Here is a 6,609-nt window from a genome sequence, read left to right as displayed (position 1 = left end):
AAGGCAGGGAGCCCCGGGGTGGGGTGGCTGCAGGTGGGCAGTGCCTGGACATCCGCCAGAACAAACGGGGCCAACGTTCTCCCAGGCACAAAGGGCACTCTGTGCGGGACACACCCAGCCCCGTGTACAATCTAGGAGGCTCACGTTTCCTAACACAAAGGAGGCCCATTCCCAGACAGTCCTGGGTGTGGCCCGTAGGCTGAACCCTGCTGGGCAGGGCCCCGTGACCCATCTGGATGGGTGACTTCAGTCCTCATTATGCTCTGGTCTGCACATGAGGATGGAGAGAGGCCGCTTAACTCCACAGGACATTGGGCAACTGCCTTTTCTTCCTCTGGGAAAGAGGCTGTGAACTATGAAGAGGACATTCATTTTTTTTTTTCCTTAAAATTTATTTATTTATTTAATTTATTTATTTTTGGCTGCGTTGGGTCTTCGTTGCCGTGCGCGGGCTTTCTCTAGTTGGGGCGAGTGGGAGCTACTCTTCGTTGCAGTGCACGGGCTTCTCATTGCAGTGGCTTCTCTTGTTGCGGAGCACGGGCTCTAGGTGCGCAGGCGTCAGTAGTTGCGGCACGCAGGCTCTAGAGCGCAGGCTCAGTAGTTGTGGCGCACAGGCTTAGTGGCTCCGCGGCATGTGGGACCTTCCTGGACCAGGGCTCGAACCCGTGTCCCCTGCATTGGCAGGCAGATTCTTAACCATTGCACCACCAGGGAAGTCCCGAGGACATTCATTTATTGAACATATATTTCTTGGGCACCATCTAGGTGCCAGCAAGTAAAACAGACAAACTTTCCTGCTCTTAAGAGCTTACGTTTGACACAGAAGCATAGGCGCTTCTCCTCTGCATTCGTTTCCTAGGGCTGCTGTAACAAAGTACCAGAGATTGGGTGGCTTAAGCAACAGAAATGTATTTTCTCACAGTTCTAGAGATTAGAAATCCAGGATCGAGGTCTGGGCAGGGTTGGTTCCCTCTGAGAGGCTGTGAGGCCTGTAAGGGCAAGTCTGTTCCAGGCCTTTCCCCTCACTTCTGGTGGGTGCTGGCAATCTTTGGTGTTCCTTGGTGTACAGCTGCAGCACCCCAACTTCTGCCTGCATCTTCACATGGTGTTCTCCCTGTGTGTCTCTTTATCCAAATTTCCCCTTTTTATAAAGACACCAATGGTGCTAAATTAGAGCCCACCCTAATGGCCTCATTAACTTGATCATCTTTGGAAAGACTTTATCTTCAACAAAGGTCACATTCTGAGCTACTAAGGGTTAGGACTCCGACATGTCTTCTTTTTTTGAGGGTGGACATAATTCAAGCCATAACAGCCTCTATGGAGAAGTGCAGGAAAGTATGGAGGACAGTCATTGGCCTTTGAGGTGCCTGCAGGCTCCTGCTTCCTCAAAGTCTCTCATGAATACATCTGATTGGTGGAACCTGGGTCATGAATCTGTGCCCCACTGCAAGGCAGGCTGGGAAATCGAGTTTCTGGCTTCTTACCTTGGGGAGGATGGACATCTAATGTAGGATCTTACCCAAACACGGGAAGCACATTCAAAGGATTCATGCAAAGGTGGCCACAAAGCACAAGAGAAATCTACTATGCAGGTGCTTTCAGATTTTCTCCAAGGGGACCCAAAAGCATAGAATGAGAACAACAGCATCGATGTCTCGTCTGCCCTTTAATGCCTGGTATTGTGTGCTGCCCACTGCAGGGACCAAATGTGGGTGACCACAGAGGACATCTGGCCAGTCTACATAATAGTGAACAACTAACATTTAGTAAGCATTTACTATGTGCTAGGAAATTTTCTAAGCTCCTTACATGCATTGCCTCATTTAATCCTCACAACAGCCTTATGAAATAGCGATGATGATTAGCCCCTTTCACAGATGAGAGAACTGAGGTACAGAGAAGTTAAGTAACTTAGCCTACTAGGTGAGAGGGCCAGTATTAGAGCCCAGCCATTTCAGTCTGAGACTGAGAGCTTAGCCACTGTGCTCTCTAAGAGCACAGTGATGGAAGAAGATGATGAGAGATGGAAGATAGGCTTTAGGGCAGGTGGGTGAGTGCTATTAAGCCATTGCCCAGATGTCAACCTGGGAGCTCACTGGAGCCACCCCTGGATGGCATATACATTGTCTCACACTGTCTGAGCCAAGGTGGGTGTGATGTTGGCCTGAGGCACCCTGACAAAGTGCTCAGGAATCCTGGGAGAGAGGCGTGGGGAGAGGCAGGAGGGAGGGGGAGGGGGGAGCCTGCAGCTGGGGTGCTGCAGGACCGGCCCAGTAGGCCCTGTCTGACGTGGCTGAGGATGGCCTACGTCCAGGATGCAGGGGGCTGGGCAGGGGCTGGCTCTCCTGAGAGGCAGGGAGAGCCCAAACTGGGCCCTTGCCAAGGTACTGCCTGGAGAGGGCCAGATGTTCCCAAAGGTTCTTCCCCAGTGACCTGGAGGAACAGCTGGGCCTTGGAGGGGCCGGGTGGCTGCCAGGGCCGACCCTCCGTGTTGAGGTGCATTTGGAAAGTGGTTCAGGTCCCTGACACACAGCCAGAGGCAGAGACCTAGGACCTCTGTGCCTGCCCTGGGGGAAGCCTTGGCCACGCCCTACTCCTGCGACTCTGGATGTTGGAACATTGCTGTTTCTAATACTTTGGGGGGGAAATGTGGGAAAGGGGGCAGCAGGAGACAAAAGTGAACGGGACATATTTCCGCAGCCCCAAGCATGTTCAGCTGGTGACCTTCTGAGGCCCTGGCCCTTAGGATTGGGCCTTGAACCTCATACACTCCAATCCAGAGTAGAATTTCAAGGGTGTCCATACACCAGGGGTGTCTGTCATTCACCAGTCAACCCTCCTCTCGAGAAAGCTGGGACCAGCCTAGCAGCTTCCCTTTCCAAAGGGAAATAGGGGACAAGGTGGTAGCTGGGCTTTTCTTAAAAGGAACAGAAGACAAAGGTAGAGTATTTTCCTCAACAAACGTGAAGGAAAAGAAATTTTCCACTAGAGGTTTTTATTTTCATTTTTTTTTTGGAGGTTTTCATTACAGTAGGTCACTGTGAAATACAGAGTTAATAAGATAGATCAGCTTCAGAAATGTATGCAAACATCAGTAGTGTTCCAGAGTTTTAAAACCAGGTTAATATCTACAATAACATGAAAAATACCAGTGCCTCGCATGTGCCCTGATGTTCAGTTATCTTCCCATAGATAAGAAGCAGAGAAGAGGGACATTCTTAGAATTTAAAGAATGAAGTGAGGCCAGGGTTGCCAGATGAAATACAAGATGGCCTGTTACATTTGAATTCCAGATAAAACAACGAATATTTTGTTAGTATAAAACCATGTTCTGAATATTGCATGGAACATGCCTCTACTAAAAAATTATTTGTCATTTATCTGAGATTCCAATTGAACTGTCCATCATGTATTTTCATTGGCTCAATCTGGCAACCTTGTGTGGGCCTCCATCCACCCCAGTAGGGGAAGGCAGAGAAGTGACTTCTGGGAGAGTCTGGCAGGCATACGCCTCGTGTCGGGGACTCCAGGGAGACCAGGCCTACAGCTCCAGGGCTACCGTGTAGGGCCCTGGGAAAAGCCCCTGAGCCTCTTCTCAGAGATCTCCCTGGAGGGAACAGGCAGGGCCCAACAGCTGCAGAAGGAAGCCTTGAAAACAACCTGGAAACAATTCAGCCTCCTCCTGGCAGCTGCCAACACATCTACAAGTGCACCAGGGCTCCCAGACCACACGCCGGGCCACCTCTCGTCACCCTGACCCCCCTGGGGTATAGTAACACTGAGCCACACCTGAGCTGACCCTGTGAACGCCCCAGCCTGCACTGACCTCTCCTTCAGGTCTGCCTGTGTCAGCCCTGCTCACGCTGGCTGAATTTCCCCACATTCTCTGGGGTTGAGGTCATCGAATACCCATGGGCCTTTCCTGCAAGGCTGAAGTGCCAATCCCTGGGCATTAGCTGGGTGACTAGTTATTTGTGTGCCGTCCACAGGTAACCTAGGGAGGGGAAGTGTGGGCACCTGCTGCCCAGGAGCCCTGGGAAATCACTGGGTGAGAGAGTCCAGCAGTCTCTCCCCAGAAGGTGAGTGGAGCCTGCCTGCCTGAGGGCTCTGGGCGAGCTGCAGACCCTCCGCCTCGCAGGCCCCCTGCTATGCTAGCTCTGCTGAGGGGCAGGTCTCCTCGTGGCTTTCCTCCCAGGGCTGTGTGGCAGCTGTTCTCCAGTCCTTTCCCAGAGAACAGGGAGGGAAGAGGGAAGGAGAAAAAGGGGCAGGCCTGTCCTGGGAAGTTTCAGCTTGAATGTTGGACCAGAGCACTCACTGGAGTGCTGAGAAAGGAAGGAAGGAAGGACAGCTTGTGAGCAGAGCATGGCTTTGATAAGCATCTCTTGTGAGGTGCGTTTAGTCCCATTTTCACAGAATATGAAACTGAGGCCCAGGGAGTTTGTGGAACTTTCCTCAGGTCACACAGAAAATGCTAGAGTCAGAACTCACAGCCAGACCACTGATTCTTTTTTTAAAAAATAGTTATGTATTTATTTATTTGGCTGTATCGGGTCTTAGTTGCGGCACGCGGGATCTTTCGTTGAGCAGTGTGGCTTCTCTCTATTTGTGGTGTGTGGGATCTAGAGCGCGCAGGCTTAGTTGCCCCGCGGCATGTGGGATCTTAGTTCCCTGACCGGGGATTGAACCTGCGTTCCCTGCATTGGAAGGCAGAGTCTTAACCATTGGACTGCCAGGTAAGTCCCCAGACCACTCTGATTCTTAAACCTGGGCCCATTCTATTGCTTTTTGCTACCCAGGAGAGTCCTGATCTAGCTCAGGGGGAAACAGCTACTGTCAACTCTGTTATTCTACTATGTCAGGTTCCAGCCCCCTCCACTACCCCCAAGCTTGGCTCATGACTGTGGAATTTCCACTAGAAAATGCTGAAAGGAAACAGCTGCACTTCTCTGTGACACGCCAGGACCCCCATCTCCTGGGCTCGTAACCCTCCTGTCACAGAGCTGAGTGAACGCGCTGGGTGAGGCTGTGGTGCTCTCGGCAGCACGTTGGGAATTGCCCGCAGTCCCCACTCTCGTGGGGCTCATTTGGTAATTCGTGACAGGCTGAAAACCAGCCTCTTAAACCCAGCCTGTGTGCTTGGTTGAGCCTGGTGAAACTGGAACATATAGGTCCCCATGATGCTCCCACCCTCAACACCAGGGGTTAGTCTGAGTTGTCCCTGCCCCCTTAACCCTCCTCTGATATCTCCCACAGAGGGCTCAAGCCTTCCTTATCTTGCGCATTTCTCATGTCTCTGGCACTCCTGCCACCTTGGGTCACTATTCCTCCCCCTCAACACTTCACAGAAGTAGGATGAAAAGAAACGTCTGCGTGTGGTAGGGAGAGAGCGGGGGCTGGGAGGAAAGAGAGAGAGCTCTGTTTCTTCTGATCATGAACTTCCTTTTTTTATAATTTAATTTTATTTTTTAATAAATTTATTTATTTATTTTTGGCTGCTGTTGGGTGTTCATTGCTGCGCACAGGCTTTCTCTAGTTGGGGCGAGCGGGGGCTAGTCTTCGTCGCGGTGCGCGGGCTTCTCGTTGCGGTGGCTTCTCTTGTTGCGGAGCACGGGCTCTAGGTGCGCAGGCGTCAGTCGTTGCGGCACGCGGGCTGCAGAGCGCAGGCATCACTAGTTGCGGCACGCGGGCTCCAGAGCGCAGGCGTCAGTTGTTGCGGCACACGGGCTCCAGAGCGCAGGCATCACTAGTTGCGGCACGCGGGCTCTAGAGCACAGGCTCTAGTCGTGGCTCGCGGGCTCCAGAGCGCAGGCTCAGTAGTTGGCTCAGTAGTTGGCTCAGTAGCTGGTTCAGTAGCGCACGGGCTTAGTTGCTCCGCGGCCTGTGGGATCTTCCCGGCAGGGCTCGAACCCGTGTTCCCTGCATTGTTAGGCGGATTATTAACCACTGCGCCACCAGGGAAGTCCCGAATTTCTTCACTGACTCATGCGTGTCTACTGGCTGGATGCGGAAACACAGGAGGAGATGGAGACTGGATGTGGTAGTACCGGCCGGGTCCCCACACGGCCCAGGCTCTTGGCTCAAAGCCTGTTCCCAGACATTTGTTAACCAAATGACGTTAAAAAGGACTTCCAAGCTCTACTTGCACCTCCTCTGCTGAGGACTGACTCAGTAGCATTTCTCAGAAGCACCTTTCTTCTGTCACATCTTGCAGCTTCTCTAAGACTCCAGAAACGTCCAGCCTACGCAGTGTCTTCTCTTGTTGGAGTGTGTCTCTTGGAGCCCGACTGCCTGGGTTCACGTCCTGGCTTTGAACCGGCTCATACTTGGGCGCATACTTAATCTCTCTCTGCCTCAGATCCCTCACCTCTGATGTGCGGATTAGAACATCTACAGCCTAGAGTTGTTGGGATTACAATGTCAACAGCCATAAAAGACTTAAAATAGTAGCTGGTACATGATAAGTACTATGTAAGTGTTAGCAGCCATCATTATTTTTACTATTATGATGATGATTCATCTCTTCCCTTTCCTTCATCTCCAGTCCCATCTTTATCAATGCACTCTCCTCCTGAAACCTCGGTGGCTGAACAGAGCCATCCTTATAGG

The sequence above is a fragment of the Lagenorhynchus albirostris genome, chromosome 17 (assembly GCF_949774975.1).
Source record: "Lagenorhynchus albirostris chromosome 17, mLagAlb1.1, whole genome shotgun sequence".
NCBI lineage: Eukaryota > Metazoa > Chordata > Mammalia > Artiodactyla > Delphinidae > Lagenorhynchus > Lagenorhynchus albirostris.
The sequence above is the reverse complement of the archived record's forward strand: the minus strand, read 5'-3'. Positions refer to the sequence as shown.